The following is a 17,797-nucleotide window of genomic DNA, read 5'->3' as shown; positions in this document are numbered from 1 at the left end:
ACCTGGTGGGGCTGTGGTGCTTTTGTGTATTTTAGGGACTTGGTAAATTACAGGGAGTCTAGGATGGTCGGGGATGAGATATCTATATTCCTTTTTATTTAATATTCCTCTTTTATGTGCCTTTTTTAATAATAATTTACATTTACTTCTATATTTGTGAGTGGGGTTATTTTTTAGTTTCTCATATGTGGTTACATCCTGCACCAATCGGTTTAATTCCTTTTTGTACATATCTTTGGTTAAAATAACTATACCGCCCCCCTTATCAGCGGGGCGGATAACTATGTTTTTCCTTTTTTCTATTTGTTTAATTCCTTCCCATATATCTTTCTTAGTTCTACCTTTATTCTTGCTCACATCCTTTAGATCTTGGGCTACCATATTTTTAAAAGTGTCCGTGAAATGATTATTAGGGGGTTGGGGGTTAAAAGTTGATTTGTTTTTAAGGTGACTGTGTTTAAAATCACTGGGGAGGGGCGTTCCTGAGGGGGGGTTTAAAATTATGGCTGGGTCATTTTCTTTCAAATGGAAATGCTTTTTAATATTGACTTTCCTTATAAACTTTTGCAAGTCTATAAAGGTTTGGAACTCATTGAATTTGTTGTCAGGGGCAAATTTTAGTCCTTGGTCTAGGGCCCTAAGCTCTGTCTCAGTAAAGGTGTCACTGGTCAGGTTAAAAATCCCCTGGCCTAGTGTTCCCTTTTTCTTTTTGAGGCGGCCCCCCCTGCATCCTCTCCTTCTCTGTCCCCCCTTCCATATTCTGGTTGTGGGGGTGGGGGGGTGGGTGTTGTGGGTATGGGTAGGGTTGGTACCAGGGTTTTCCCCTTCCTCCCCTGCCCCTTCCTCTGTAATTTGGGTTCCAACCCCTGTTTCCTCTGTAGTATTGGGGGGGACCTGGGGGGTTGCCGTATCCCCTGTGTTGAAAATCCCGTGGGCCAGATTGGGTGGGGTATTGTGGTTGTTGGTAATATTCTTGTCTCTCATTCCTATTGTGAGGACTGTTATAATGCATATTAGTTGGTTGCTTTGGGGTTCTCACTATTTGTGGGCCCCTAGGGGTATCATTTTTCCTCTGAAGGCCCGGTGTTGCAGGTTTTATTGGGGAATTTCTAATTTCTTCTTGTGTAGTGTTGAGCGAACACGGACTGTATTATTCGTGTTTGTACCGAATAATTGGATTTTTTGTACCCGAACACGGACACGGACACTTTACTGTATGTTCGGGTAAAAATCCGTGTTCGGTCGTTTTATTTCCGGGTTTTGCATGCTTTGGCGCTCTTTTCATGGCGGGCTTTCAACAGCCAATCAACAATCGTTTAACTGGTGTGCCTTAAGCCATCCCAGCCATGCCTGCAAATGTCTCAGTAGCTGTGATTGGCCGTCTGAAGCATGTGACCAAGTCTTTATAAGTTCGAGGCAGCCGCAGCGGCGTCATTATGCTGCTTAGATTCAGGGACAGAGCACACCTCAACGTGCTGGCTGCTGATTAGGGAAAGATAGGCAGGAAAAAACCATTTGTGTCCGGATAGAATTGAGGGACAGGTCGGAGTGTTTAGGCAGGGCGAGTTGTAGGCATTTTAGGGATAGAGTCTGCTGAATTATATAGGGTCAGTGTCTTCTACAAACTACAATCGATATTGCTGTGTGGGGGGTGGGGTCTGCACTCAATCCTGATCTACGATCTCTTCTCAATCCTGTTAGGGACAGAGTCTGCTGAATTTTAGGGAAACTGTGTTCTACAAACTACAATCGATATTGCTGTGTGGTGTGGGATTGGAGATAGGCAGGTGTCAGTGATCCACATCCATTTTTCTGTGTGTGAGCTGCAGTGAACACAATCTTTTTGGGCTGCAGTGAACACAATCTTTTTGGGCTGCAGTGAACACAATCTTTTTGGGCTGCAGTGAACACAATCTTTTTGGGCTGCAGTGAACACAATCTTTTTGGGGTGCAGTGAACAAAATCTTTTTGGGGTGCAGTGAACACAATCCTTTTTGGTGTGCAGTGAACACAATCTTTGTGGGGTGCAGTGAACAAAATCCTTTGTGGGGTGCAGTGAACACAATCTTTTTGGGGTGCAGTGAACAAAATCCTTTTTGGGGTGCAGTGAACAACATCCTTTTTGGGGTGCAGTGAACACAATCTTTTTGGGGTGCAGTGAACAAAATCCTTTGTGGGGTGCAGTGAACACAATCTTTTTGGGGTGCAGTGAACACAATCTTTTTGGGGTGGAGTGAACAACATCCTTTTTGGGGTGCAGTGAACAAAATCCTTTTTGGGGTGCAGTGAACAAAATCATTTTTGGGGTGCAGTGAACACAATCTTTTTGGGGTGCAGTGAACACAATCTTTGTGGGGTGCAGTGAACACAATCTTTTTGGGGTGGAGTGAACAACATCCTTTTTGGGGTGCAGTGAACAACATCCTTTTTGGGGTGCAGTGAACACAATCTTTTTGGGGTGCAGTGAACACAATCTTTGTGGGGTACAGTGAACAGAATCTTTGTGGGGTGCAGTGAACACAATCTTTGGGGGGTACAGTGAACACAATCTTTGTGAGGTGCAGTGAACACAATCTTTGTGGGGTGCAGTGAACACAATCATTGTGGGGTGCAGTGAACTCAATCTTTGTGGGGTACAGTGAACACAATCTCATACTGAAGGTTTGAGGGTGCTGCCTGTTCCATACTCCCCCTACTCCTCATCTAGCCTTTTAGGGGTACAAACAATAGTAATTGGGGCCTAGTGTGGTTGTGTACGTGTGATATACATACACTTTTTTGGGATCATATTTTCTATTCCGCTATTTAATCAAAAACCTTTGGGGATCAGTTAAATTGGGGGATAGTCTGTGTTGGTACGTGTGAGAGAGATCCACCTTTCCAAGTTGTTGGGGTTCATCTCATACTTCTGAAGGTTTGAGGGTGCTGCCTGTTCCATACTCCCCCTACTCCTAGCCTTTTAGGGGTACAAACAATAGTAATTGGGGCCTAGTGTGGTTGTGTACGTGTGATATACATACACTTTTTTGGGATCATATTTTCTATTCCGCTATTTAATCAAAAACCTTTGGGGATCAGTTAAATTGGGGGATAGTCTGTGTTGGTACGTGTGAGAGAGATCCACCTTTCCAAGTTGTTGGGGTTCATCTCATACTTCTGAAGGTTTGAGGGTGCTGCCTGTTCCATACTCCCCCTACTCCTAGCCTTTTAGGGGTACAAACAATAGTAATTGGGGCCTAGTGTGGTTGTGTACGTGTGATATACATACACTTTTTTGGGATCATATTTTCTATTCCGCTATTTAATCAAAAACCTTTGGGGATCAGTTAAATTGGGGGATAGTCTGTGTTGGTACGTGTGAGAGAGATCCACCTTTCCAAGTTGTTGGGGTTCATCTCATACTTCTGAAGGTTTGAGGATGCTGCCTGTTCCATACTCCCCCTACTCCTAGCCTTTTAGGGGTACAAACAATAGTAATTGGGGCCTAGTGTGGTTGTGTACGTGTGATATACATACACTTTTTTGGGATCATATTTTCTATTCCGCTATTTAATCAAAAACCTTTGGGGATCAGTTAAATTGGGGGATAGTCTGTGTTGGTACGTGTGAGAGAGATCCACCTTTCCAAGTTGTTGAGGTTCATCTCATACTTCTGAAGGTTTGAGGGTGCTGCCTGTTCCATACTCCCCCTACTCCTAGCCTTTTAGGGGTACAAACAATAGTAATTGGGGCCTAGTGTGGTTGTGTACGTGTGATATACATACACTTTTTTGGGATCATATTTTCTATTCCGCTATTTAATCAAAAACCTTTGAGGATCAATTGAATTGCGGGATAGTCTGTGTCGGTACGTGTGAGAGAGATCCACCTTTCCAAGTTGTTGGGGTTCATCTCATACTTCTGAAGGTTTGAGGGTGCTGCCTGTTCCATACCCCCCCTACTCCTCATCTAGCCTTTTAGGGGTACAAACAATAGTAATTGGGGCCTAGTGTGGTTGTGTACGTGCGAGATACATACACTTTTTTTGATCATATTTCCTATTCCGCTATTCAATAAAAACCTTTGAGGATCAATTGAATTGCGGGATAGTCTGTGTCGGTACGTGTGAGAGAGATCCACCTTTCCAAGTTGTTGGGGTTCATCTCATACTTCTGAAGGTTTGAGGGTGCTGCCTGTTCCATACCCCCCCTACTCCTCATCTAGCCTTTTAGGGGTACAAACAATAGTAATTGGGGCCTAGTGTGGTTGTGTACGTGCGAGATACATACACTTTTTTTGATCATATTTCCTATTCCGCTATTCAATAAAAACCTTTGAGGATCAATTGAATTGCGGGATAGTCTGTGTCGGTACGTGTGAGAGAGATCCACCTTTCCAAGTTGTTGGGGTTCATCTCATACTTCTGAAGGTTTGAGGGTGCTGCCTGTTCCATACCCCCCCTACTCCTCATCTAGCCTTTTAGGGGTACAAACAATAGTAATTGGGGCCTAGTGTGGTTGTGTACGTGCGAGATACATACACTTTTTTTGATCATATTTCCTATTCCGCTATTCAATAAAAACCTTTGAGGATCAATTGAATTGCGGGATAGTCTGTGTCGGTACGTGTGAGAGAGATCCACCTTTCCAAGTTGTTGGGGTTCATCTCATACTTCTGAAGGTTTGAGGGTGCTGCCTGTTCCATACCCCCCCTACTCCTCATCTAGCCTTTTAGGGGTACAAACAATAGTAATTGGGGCCTAGTGTGGTTGTGTACGTGCGAGATACATACACTTTTTTTGATCATATTTCCTATTCCGCTATTCAATAAAAACCTTTGAGGATCAATTGAATTGCGGGATAGTCTGTGTCGGTACGTGTGAGAGAGATCCACCTTTCCAAGTTGTTGGGGTTCATCTCATACTTCTGAAGGTTTGAGGGTGCTGCCTGTTCCATACCCCCCCTACTCCTCATCTAGCCTTTTAGGGGTACAAACAATAGTAATTGGGGCCTAGTGTGGTTGTGTACGTGCGAGATACATACACTTTTTTTGATCATATTTCCTATTCCGCTATTCAATAAAAACCTTTGAGGATCAATTGAATTGCGGGATAGTCTGTGTCGGTACGTGTGAGAGAGATCCACCTTTCCAAGTTGTTGGGGTTCATCTCATACTTCTGAAGGTTTGAGGGTGCTGCCTGTTCCATACCCCCCCTACTCCTCATCTAGCCTTTTAGGGGTACAAACAATAGTAATTGGGGCCTAGTGTGGTTGTGTACGTGCGAGATACATACACTTTTTTTGATCATATTTCCTATTCCGCTATTCAATAAAAACCTTTGAGGATCAATTGAATTGCGGGATAGTCTGTGTCGGTACGTGTGAGAGAGATCCACCTTTCCAAGTTGTTGGGGTTCATCTCATACTTCTGAAGGTTTGAGGGTGCTGCCTGTTCCATACCCCCCCTACTCCTCATCTAGCCTTTTAGGGGTACAAACAATAGTAATTGGGGCCTAGTGTGGTTGTGTACGTGCGAGATACATACACTTTTTTTGATCATATTTCCTATTCCGCTATTCAATAAAAACCTTTGAGGATCAATTGAATTGCGGGATAGTCTGTGTCGGTACGTGTGAGAGAGATCCACCTTTCCAAGTTGTTGGGGTTCATCTCATACTTCTGAAGGTTTGAGGGTGCTGCCTGTTCCATACTCCCCCTACTCCTCATCTAGCCTTTTAGGGGTACAAACAATAGTAATTGGGGCCTAGTGTGGTTGTGTACGTGTGATATACATACACTTTTTTTGGATCATATTTTCTATTCCGCTATTCAATAAAAACCTTTCTAGGGCAAGATCTTAAATTACAGAAATATGAGGAGACCGTCAAATAAGGGCCGTGGCCTGGGTCGTGGTGCTGCTGGTAGAGCTCCTGTTGCAAGGAGAGGACATGGTCGATCTGTGCCAGCTACACGCACAAGTGAAACACCTTCCTCAAGTGTGAGTAGGCGACAGAACCTGCATCAGTATTTGGTAGGGCATCAAACGCCCCTAGAAGTGATGAGGCCAGAACAAGTTGAGGCGATAGTAGATTGGTTTGCTGCTGACAGTGCCTCCAGTTCCTTCACATTGTCTCCCACCCAGTCTACTGCAGAAAGGTCAGAGTTGGCACCTGCAGCCAATGTCCAACCGTCTTTCACCTCACCCCCTTGCAAATCAGGCCAGCAGTCTGAGCCCCAAGCCATACAGCAGTCTCTTATTCTTTTTGAGGACTCTGTCAGCAGGGTTTCCCAGGGCCATCCACCTAGCCCTGCCCCAGAAGTGGAAGAGATTGAGTGCAGCGATGCCCAACCACTTATTTCTCAAGATGAGTACATGCAAGGATCATCGCAGCACGTCTCCGATGATGACGAAACGCAGGTGCCAACTGCTGCGGCGTTCAGCATTGTGGAGACCGACAAGGAGGGCAGGGGTGAAGACTGGGTGGAAGATGATGTGGAGGACGATGAGGTCCTCGACCCCACATGGAATGAACGTCATGCAGGTGAACTGAGTAGTTTGGAGGAAGAGGCGGTGGTCGCACAGAGCCACCAGCACAGCAGAAGAGGGAGCAGGGTGCAGAAGCGGAGCGGCCGTGCCCTAGACACTACGCCCGCTACTGCCCAACGCAGCAAGGGAACGAGCGCACCAAAGTCAGCTCAAAGGAGTTCTCTAGCGTGGAAGTTCTTTAGAAAATGTGCTGATGACAGGACACGAGTGGTTTGCACCCTGTGCAATCAGAGCTTGAAGCGAGGCATGAACCTTCTCAACCTGAGCACAACCTGCATGATCAGGCATCTAAGTGCAAAGCACGAGCTGCAGTGGAGTACACACCTTCAAAACCAAGAAACGTCTCTGGCTCATCCTGCTTCCTCTTCTGCTGCAGTCTCGGCCGCTCCAGCCACATCTGTAGTGATACCGGCACCTGCCACCCCGCAAACAGACGATCTGTCAGCAACACCACCACCTGGGTCACCAACAACCATCTCCACAATGTCCCGTGGAAGCGTTCAGCTTTCCATCTCCCAAACACTTGAGAGGAAGAGGAAGTACCCCCCTACCCACCCGCGATCCCTGGCCCTGAATGCCAGCATTTCAAAATTATTGGCCTTTGAAATGCTGTCATTCCGTCTGGTGGAGACGCACAGTTTTAAAAACCTTATGTCGGTGGCTGTCCCACAGTACGTCGTGCCCAGCCGCCACTACTTTTCCAGGCAAGCCATCCCTTCCCTGCACAACCAAGTGGGGGAAAAAATCAGGTGTGCACTGCGCAACGCCATCTGTGCCAAGGTCCACCTAACTACGGATACGTGGACCAGTAAGCACGGTCAGGGGCGTTATATCTCCCTAACGGCACACTGGGTAAATGCAGTGGCGGATGGGCCTGAGGCGGATAGCAATTTGGCGCATGTCCTTCCACCACCGAGGATTGCAGGGCGCTTCAGTTTGCCTCCTGTTCCTAACTCCTCCTACTCCGCTTCCTCATCCTCTACCGCCTCCTCATCCGGACAGCGTAACACCTTCACCACCAACTTCAGCACGGCCAGGGGTAAACGACAGCAGGCAGTTTTACAACTTGCCTGTTTGGGGGACAAACCACACACCGCGCAGGAGTTGTGGAGGAGCATGGAACAGCAGACAAATGAGTGGTTGCTGCCAGCGAGCCTCAAGCCCGGCCTGGTGGTGTGCGATAACGGGCGAAATCTCATAGCAGCTCTGGGCCTAGCCGGTTTGACGCACATCCCTTGCCTGGCGCATGTTCTGAATTTGGTGGTGCAGAGGTTCCTTAAAAACTACCCCGATATGTCAGAGCTGCTGCAGAAAGTGCGGGCCGTTTGTGCGCACTTTCGGCGTTCTCACCCTGCTGCTGCTCGCCTGGCAGCGCTGCAGCGTAACTTCGGCCTTCCCGCTCACCGCCTCATATGTGACGTGCCCACAAGGTGGAACTCCACCTTGCACATGCTGGAAAGACTGTGCGAGCAGCAGCAGGCCATAGTGGAGTTTCAGCTGCAGCACGCACGCGTGAGTCGCTCTGCGGAACAGCACCACTTCACCACCAATAACTGGGCCTCCATGCGAGACCTGTGTGCCTTGTTGCGCTGTTTTGAGTACTCCACCAACATGGCCAGTGGCAATGACGCCGTTCTCAGCTTAACTATCCCACTTCTATGCCTCCTTGAAAAAACAATTCGGGCGATGATGGAAGAGGATGTGGCACAGGATGAGGAGGAGGAGGAGGATGAAGAGGTAACATTTCCAAGGCTTTCAGGGCAGTCATTCGCAAGGGGCTCCGAGGGTGGGTTCCTGCACACGCAAACGCCAGGGACGCAATTGTCCAGCAGGGGCACAGTTCTGGAGGATGAGGAGGATGAGGAGGAGGAGGAGCTGGAGGAGGAGATGGAACCATGTTCACAGCAGGGTGGCACCCAGGCCAGCTCATGGCCATCACTGGTGCGTGGCTGGGGGGATACAGAGGACACGGACCATACACCTCCCACAGAGGACAGCCTTTCGTTGCCTCTGGGCAGCCTGGCACACATGAGCGATTACATGCTGCAGTGTCTCCACAACGACCGCCGAGTTGCCCACATTCTAACTTGTGCTGATTACTGGGTGGCCACGCTGCTGGATCCCCGTTACAAGGACAACGTACCGTCCTTAATTCACTCACTGGAGCGCGATCGCAAGATGCGCGAGTACAAGCGCACGCTGGTAGACGCCATGCTGCTGGCATTCCCATCTGACAGCGGGGCCACAGTGGAAGCACAAGGCAGAGGAGGAGGAGGAGGTCGCCAACGCAACCAGGGCACCGCCAGCACCTCAGAAGGCAGGGTTAGCATGGCCGAAATGTGGAAAAGCTTTGTCAGCACGCCACAACAAACAGCAGCACCAGCAGCTCAGATGGAACGTCTTAGCAGGAGGCAGCATTTTACCAACATGGTGGAGCAGTATGTGTGCACACGCCTACATGTAGTGAATGACGGGTCTGCCCCCTTCAACTTCTGGGTCTCCAAATTGGGCACATGGCCTGAGCTTGCCCTTTACGCCTTGGAGGTGCTGGCGTGCCCTGCAGCCAGTGTATTATCTGAACGGGTATTTAGCACGGCTGGGGGCGTTATAACAGACAAGCGCAGCCGCCTGTCCAGAGACAATGTGGACAAGCTCACGTTCATTAAAATGAACCAGGCATGGATCCCACGGGACTTTTCCGTACCTTATGCAGAATAGCAATGGATACCGACCTTACCCACCCATTGTTCCATTTTTGCTCTTTCTCACTCTTTTGGGGTGTACCCTCATTTAAAATTTGTGAAAAGAAGCAGTGTTGGCTACCTCGTCCTCCTCCTCAGGGCCAGATTAATGTAGGGGCTATTGGAGCTGCAGCTCCAGGCCCCTACCTTTTATATAGGCCCCGGGTTGGCCATATTCACTGTTACCGCTCTTCTGTCACTTGTAAACACATAAGTCTGGCTTCTATGCTCGCTTCCCCAGGCAGCACCCTCAGAACCTCCCCACACAGCGTGAAGGCCGGACAAGGAGGGACAGTTGGCGATGCATGGATGTGTTTATGGGCTTCAGAGACAGCATCCCATGTTGAATTAGGCATGCATGGCTGCACCCTTCCTCCTCTGGGTGCATGGCAAGGCACGGCCCTAAGGCCCTTCAAAATCCTCAGCACCAAGCCCATGATGCTGTTAATCCGGCCCTGGTCCTCCTCCACCGCCGCTTCCACCTACACCGCCCATAGGTGTGCGCAGCCTATTGCATTAAGGTGTGCACCCCAAAGTTGAAATACACATGCATGTGTTTGCCAGCAGGGAGAGTAATGTATCGGGGCCATGTACCTGTAGGCAAGGAGAAATAGAGCAGAGCAGGTCCCAGGGAGATCTTTCCCATCTCCTCACTGGCAATGCTATGTGCCCTAGGTGATTAGGGTGTGCCCAGGCACACCCAGCACACCCTGTGCGCACGCCTATGTCACCGCCACATCCACCACCACCTCAACCTCCCTCCTACTCCATATGGGCCTCGTCCTTCAGAGATGAAGAAGAACATTGTTTTATTTTTCTGTTTTTTTTTGTTGTTTTAAGTTATTTCCCTATCCACATTTGTTTGCAGAGCACTTGCCATGCTCTTAATTACGTTTTGCTGCCATTTGCAGCACTCTAGCCCTTTCCTTTGGTGTTTTAGAGCCATTTTAGTGCCTTAAAGTTCGGGTCCCCATTGACTTCAATGGGGTTCGGTGTCCGGGAAAAGTTCGGTAAAAGTCCGGGACACGGACCCGGACTTTTTTTTAAAGTTCGGCCGAACCCGTCGAACACGGACATCTAGGTGTCCGCTCAACCCTACTTGTGGGTCCTGTCGGTCCCTGACTGGGGATGAATCTCTGGAGGTGGTCTGTGGTTCCTCCAGTAATTCCTGCCATTTGTAGACTAATTTATTCTGATAGTCTTTAATATCTCTTTGATATTTTTAAATTTTTTTGTTTTGTGTGTCCCTGTCCAATTTGTCTAAGAATTCTTTAAGATGTTTATATCTTTCTTTGTATTCCATTGATTGTGCATGTGGTTCTAATTGATCTTTTATGTTTTTAATTTTTTCTTTTATAACTCCCAGTTTATTCTTACATCTAGTTACTATTAATTCCAATAATTTAGATTCACTAGCCTTAAAAAAATTGTACCAATCTTCTTCTAACTTTTTGTCTTCAATGCCATCATTGGGGGCTAGGTCCCACCTCAATCGTCTGGGTGTGATATCCTCTTTAATATATTTTTCTAAAGTAGTGATATCCCACCAAGTGCGGATCTGTTTATCCATATTGTTTTTTAATGTTTTAAACCATTGTTCCAAATTGGGAGTTTTTGTTGTTTCGACTTGTCCTCCTGAGAATAACAAGTCCACATCCATCTTTTTGGTATCCGCATACTCAAAAATGCAGTATGTATCCATGGCTGCGTGTATCAAATAGTCCCCCTACGTGTAAAGGAGATCTAATATATAAATGAAAAACGATGGTGTACTCGCGCCTAGGTATTTAATTATGGTATTTTGGGAAGCAGCAAGTAATCAAGAACACTACCGAGGTAGTAATCTCATAGGTAAATGATGGATATATGAAAGACCGCGCTACCCTGATAATTTCCTGTGACAGTATAAATAAAAATAAAAATATGAAAAATATAAAAAGTGCCTGTGCAATCTTATACCAATGCTCATATAATAACTTAGTAAGATGGATAAACAATATATATAGTACTGTGAGTATATAGTACTGTGAGATACCGTGATTCTTCTTAAAGTGCAACGTGCTGATGATACATATACTGTGTAATATACCACTCAGAAGATAAATAAATAAAATATATAAGTCCAATGCAAGCAAGTCCATAAAGTGAATACAAAATGGTAAGTGCAAAAAACGTGCTCAAACACTGCTGGTGTGGGGATAAAAGTGCTGCGTGCCGGTGATCCTTGGGTTCTCACTCTGTGCCCAGGGGTAAGGTAGCACACTTACCGGAAGGTGTGGATTCCAATGGCATACGCCAAGAGGAATCGAAATCGCTTTGTCTGCTGCTCCTGTATATCGATAGGTGGGTGGACGGTCTCCTTATGGATATAGGTAAGCGTTCAGCATGGAAGAAAGAAGGTAGAAGCTCCTCATAGTGTAAAAAGGTTTTTCCTTTTATTGAACTTCAACTTCATAACAACAATTCAACATCAATCTTCCCATACAACTTCCAAACCTTTATAGACTTGCAAAAGTTTATAAGGAAAGTCAATATTAAAAAGCATTTCCATTTGAAAGAAAATGACCCAGCCATAATTTTAAACCCCCCCTCAGGAACGCCCCTCCCCAGTGATTTTAAACACAGTCACCTTAAAAACAAATCAACTTTTAACCCCCAACCCCCTAATAATCATTTCACGGACACTTTTAAAAATATGGTAGCCCAAGATCTAAAGGATGTGAGCAAGAATAAAGGTAGAACTAAGAAAGATATATGGGAAGGAATTAAACAAATAGAAAAAAGGAAAAACATAGTTATCCGCCCCGCTGATAAGGGGGGCGGTATAGTTATTTTAACCAAAGATATGTACAAAAAGGAATTAAACCGATTGGTGCAGGATGTAACCACATATGAGAAACTAAAAAATAACCCCACTCACAAATATAGAAGTAAATGTAAATTATTATTAAAAAAGGCACATAAAAGAGGAATATTAAATAAAATAATAATAAATAAATAACATCCTTAATGAAATTACAGGCACCTCCAATTTAATTATGGCTACGATAGACGTTGAGTCGTTGTACACTAATATAGATCAAACAGATGCCCTACGAGCAGTCATGTGGGCCCTAAAAGAAAAGACAGATCTTAAACACGATCAACAAATCTTAATAGGGGAAATGTTGGACCTAGCCATGGGGAGCAACTACTTCTGGCATGAGGGCCAATATTTTAGGCAACACAGAGGCGTAGCCATGGGGGCTAAGTACGCCCCCAGTGTAGCCAATATATTTCTCAGTAAATGGGAGGAAGAAGAGATTTTTCAAAAGAATATTAAGGATCTTGTAATTTATAAAAGGTACATCGATGACATTTTTATTATTTGGTCAGGAACGGAGGAATCTTTAAAAGTTTTTATGCATGACATGAATATTAATAATTATAAAATAAATTTTACGGGGAGTTATGACAAAAATGAAGTTAACTTTTTAGATCTTACTATTAATTTTAAGCAGGGTAATTTTTATACTAGGAGCTTTTTTAAAGGAACAGATCGTAATGGGTATATACCCACTCACAGTTGCCATCACCCCAGATGGATCAATGGCATTCCCAAGGGGCAACTACTAAGAATGCGCAGAAACTGTAGAGATGACAATGATTATGTGCAACAAGCTAATACTTTAATAGACAGATTTGTTAATAAGGGGTATAATGAAAGAGAACTAGGGACATTGAGAGATAACATCGGCAAAATGGATAGAACAACGCTATTAGTAGATAAGGAGAAGAGCGATCAACCTAGCACCAATCACTTTAACCTAGCATTTATCACACAATACCATAGAAATTACAGACAATTAGAAAAGGTAATAAAACGGCATTGGCACATATTAATGAGAGATAATACCCTCAAAACAATATTACCTCCAAAACCAGCCTTTATATATCGTAGAGTGCCCAATCTGAGAGACAAACTTATCCACAACATTCCAGATCCCCCTAAGACGTTGGGATCAACCTTCTTGGACTTTAAAGGTTTCTATGCTTGCAGAAAATGCAAAGCATGCAAAACGGTTAAAATGAAGAATAGGAGACAAACCTCCTTTAAGTCCCACACCACATCCAAAGACTACCAAATAAAAAAACTTATCACTTGTGCTACTACACATGTAACATATTTGGTTACCTGTCCATGCGGCCTTCAATATGTAGGCCGCACGACTAGAAAATTGAGTATTAGAATAGGGGAACATTTAAATAATATAAGAAAGGGATTCAAGAAACATAGCCTATCTATGCACTTTAGAACTCACCATAATAGGGATCCCACACTAGCCACATTTTGTGGTATTGACACAGTGGAACCACATTGGAGAGGGGGAGACAGGAGAATAGCCATATCAAAGAATGAAACCTTTTGGATATGTGAACTTGATACTCTACAGCCGAAGGGAATGAACAAAGACTTGGACATAAATTGCTTTTTATCTAATTATTGAATTTTTTATCTAATTATTGAATTTTAAGCATTGTATTATAGTATTGTTATATTTATTATATTAAGTATGTCTATGTATGGGAAACCATTCTAGTATATATTTGCAATGTTTTGTAGTATTGTTATATTTATTACATTAAGCACTTCATATGTATGGGTAAGCACTATAGTATTCACTTGGGAAAAAGGGGATGATTGTTCCATTTTAAACACGAAGATATATATATTTATACATGCAGTTATGACATTACCTGGGCTATAAGCATATACAGTACATATACAAATGGAAACATTTGTTCATAGACCAATATCACCACATTGCACTTTAAATAGGGATTTATATACAAAGTTGCTGATAATTTAATTAAATACTTCTAGCTTTTATATAGGTAATCAGCCGATCGAGGCTTATGTGCATATTTATTCATAATTTATTAGCACATTAATATTTTCACACGTTGCCATTAGGGGTAAAATACATGGCCACAATAAATAAAAATAGGGCAAAAAGCAATAGGGCAGCGCAATAGACAGACCATGAATCGAGTGAATTGTTTCCGGTTTATGGGTCATGAAAGGGGAATACGAGATGGAGAGAAAAAAAGAGCGGAAGTAAGCGGTCACTCCTCCATATAACCAAGCTGGAACGCAACGTATGTGCCACTTCCGAAGATGTCACACTCTGACGAAACGCGTCAAGTTGGCACGCACGTTGCCTCGCTCTGAGTCAGTAGCTGGACCGCACGCCGAGATTCTGACTTCCGGGTTCGGCGCGAGTCAGCGGTTACAGCCAGCATCCTATGTGGTATCCCAGCCGCGAGGCACCATAGGAGCTCTAAGAGCGTTTCTCATTACTATATTGACCCCACAGTTCATTTTTTGGGTCGAGTTTGTTTTTGCTGTGTCACCTTACGTTTTTATCTGGAGTGTTTTTTACCACATTTGGAGTGTTTTTAAAGTCTGCAGTACCGATCGGGGGTTTTATGGATTTATTATTGGAAGTTATATGGGAAGATTGATGTTGAATTGTTGTTATGAAGTTGAAGTTCAATAAAAGGAAAAACCTTTTTACACTATGAGGAGCTTCTACCTTCTTTCTTCCATGCTGAACGCTTACCTATATCCATAAGGAGACCGTCCACCCACCTATCGATATACAGGAGCAGCAGACAAAGCGATTTCGATTCCTCTTGGCATATGCCATTGGAATCCACACCTTCCGGTAAGTGTGGTACCTTACCCCTGGGCACAGAGTGAGAACCCAAGGATCACCGGCATGCAGCACTTTTATCCCCACACCGGCAGTGTTTGAGCACGTTTTTTGCACTTACCATTTTGTATTCACTTTATGGACTTGCTTGCATTGGACTTATATATTTTATTTATTTATCTTCTGAGTGGTATATTACACAGTATATGTATCATCAGCACGTTGCACTTTAAGAAGAATCACGGTATCTCACAGTACTATATATATTGTTTATCCATCTTACTAAGTTATTATATGAGCATTGGTATAAGATTGCACAGGCACTTTTTATATTTTTCATATTTTTATTTTTATTTATACTGTCACAGGAAATTATCAGGGTATATCCATCATTTACCTATGAGATTACTACCTCGGTAGTGTTCTTGATTACTTGCTGCTTCCCAAAATACCATAATTAAATAACTAGGCGCGAGTACACCATCGTTTTTCAAAAACGCCAAGTACTCACCTATTTCTATCCCAACTGTCACCGCCTGCTTGCGACTGATCCCCTGGAACCCCACGAACACTGCACATCCCACAAGTCCGCCAAACGGACTTCCCACAAATCAGCATCCGTATAAACCACCCTGCCATGCGGAGTCCGATTTTGCACCAGGCAAAACCAAGACAAATCGCTAAACGCCAGCCCTGCAAACCTGCTGAGAGGGAATCCACTACCAGCTCACCACCGCGGCTCCCTGAATAGGCCGCCAACCCCCCACACCTCATACGCACCTACCTGCAAGCCCCCTACCTACCCCCCCAGCAACCTGAACTAAAGCCCCCCGTAGATATGAAAAGGACAAAAAGAATACACACAAGGCTGCCCAGGACACTAAGCCCTACCAGCCGCTGGTCCCGAATCCAAAGCCGCCGAACCTCTGCAGCGATTTCATCTACCCTCATCCACAGTGTCCGCACAGGAGGCACCGAGCGATCTGCCACCAGCGTCAGCGCGGGGCTCGCGACCCGCCCCTCTCGCCCAGTCCTCCGCAAAGTAATTGGTGGCGAGCCTGGAAGCAATCCTCCCCGTGAGTGTGATGCCGCCCCAGGAGCCGCGCTGCTGCGCTCCGAATGCAAGGCAGGGACACTGGCAACATGATCCACGCTCCCCCGCCGAGCCACCCGGATGGCCGCCGCTGTTCCCGCCATGCGCTGGGCAGGGGGGGGGAGAGGCACTGGCAGAAGACTCACCCCGGCAAGCAGTGCTGACGATTCCTCCTGGGCTGTACCCGCACGAAGCCGAACAGCGGCTAGGAGAGCGGTTCGGAGGCCCCTGACGCGGCTCCCAGCGCGGCGCCGACCCGAAAGTCAAACACCAAGCCGTGTAGCCACACAGTAGCCGCAGTAGAAACTCGCAGCCCGGTGTCCTCCAGCAGCAGGCAGACCAGGGTCCGTAACCAAACCTGGACCTGACTAATGGCAGCAACCCGCCAGGAAAAGCAGGCCTACCAGGACACATGGAGAAGCAGAAGTTCAAGTTGTTCCGACGTCGTCTCTCTCCTGATTGAAGACCTCAACAGGAACCTCCTACTGTTTGACCCCTAAAGCCCCACCTGTTCCCTGCGTTCCACCAATCCGGTAAGTGTCCTTATACCATTTCCTTTAACCCCTCTTGACTTACTACTCCAAACCCCCTTTTAACCCTGTCATGTCGGCCCTCCGTCTAGGTTTTCTTTTTCCTTTACTCCGGGCCTTGCTTACAGTCTCTGAGCGCAGTTTTTTTATACTTACCACATGCTGACTGAATGTATCTGTCATCCCAGCATTTATCTTACACAGCCGCCCCCCTCTCACCCCCTATGGTGGTGGGGAATTCTTTTTTTTGAGTCTTGTCCCAATGTGTCACTGCCAGTGTTCTGTTGAATAATGCCTCCCGTCGCAAAAATGCATTCTGCCTCGCTCTCTGCACATGCGCGCAAGGAAAAACTTTTCTTATTGGGTGGATTATTCCTATTTGAGATTCTTATTGGGAAATTGCGGGAATATTGTCATAAATACAGAACACACAGCTCTGACCGGGAAACATAAAGGGGTACTCTGACCAGGACACATAAAGGAGGACTCTAACGGGGACACTGATGTAAAGGGACACTCTGATGGGGACACTGGTATAAAGGGGACTCTGATGGGGACACTGATGTAAAGGAGGACTCTGAGGGGGACACTGATGTAAAGGGGTCCTCTGACCCGAACACTGATGTAAAGGGGCACTCTGATGGGAACACTGATGTAAGGGGGTACTCTGACTGGGACACTGGATGTAAAGGAGGACTCTGGGGACACTGATGTAAAGGAGGACTCTAAGGGGGACACTGATGCAAAGGGGAACTCTGACGGGAACACTGATGTAAGGGGGTACTCTGACGGGGACACTGATATAAAGGGGAACTCTGACGGGGACACTGGATGTAAAGGAGCATTTTGATGGGGACACTGATTTAAAGGGGCACTCTGATGGGGACACTGATGTAAAGGAGCATTGTGACAGGGACATTGATGTAAAGGGGCACTCGGACGGGGACACTGATGTAAGGGGTTACTCTGATGGGGACACTGGATGTAAAGGAGGACTCTGGGGACACTGATGTAAACGGGTACTCTGATGGGGACACCGGATGTGAAGTAGGACTCTGATGGGGACACTGATGTAAAGGAAGACTCTGATGGGGACACTGATGTAACAGGGCACTCTGATGTAAAGGGGCACTCTGATGGGGACATCTGATGTAAAGGGGCACTTTGATGGGGACATCTGATGTAAAGGGGCACTCTGATGGGGACACCTGA

The 17,797-nt window shown here is 45.8% G+C and overlaps 1 long non-coding RNA gene across 1 annotated transcript in view; it reads right to left on the bottom strand.

Annotated features, from left to right (window-relative positions):
- LOC309569626 overlaps positions 1-16,797 on the bottom strand; it is a 29,917-nt gene extending 13,120 nt beyond the window's left edge. Inside the window, exon 1 of the long non-coding RNA XR_014226077.1 lies at positions 16,712-16,797. This is a non-coding gene — a long non-coding RNA (uncharacterized lncRNA). The remainder of the gene's footprint in view (positions 1-16,711) is intronic.
- Between the last annotated feature and the right edge of the window lie 1,000 nt (positions 16,798-17,797).

This window comes from Pelophylax lessonae (assembly GCF_965119305.1).
Source record: "Pelophylax lessonae genome assembly, chromosome: 13".
Lineage (NCBI taxonomy): Eukaryota > Metazoa > Chordata > Amphibia > Anura > Ranidae > Pelophylax > Pelophylax lessonae.
The sequence above is the reverse complement of the archived record's forward strand: the minus strand, read 5'-3'. Positions and strand labels throughout refer to the sequence as shown.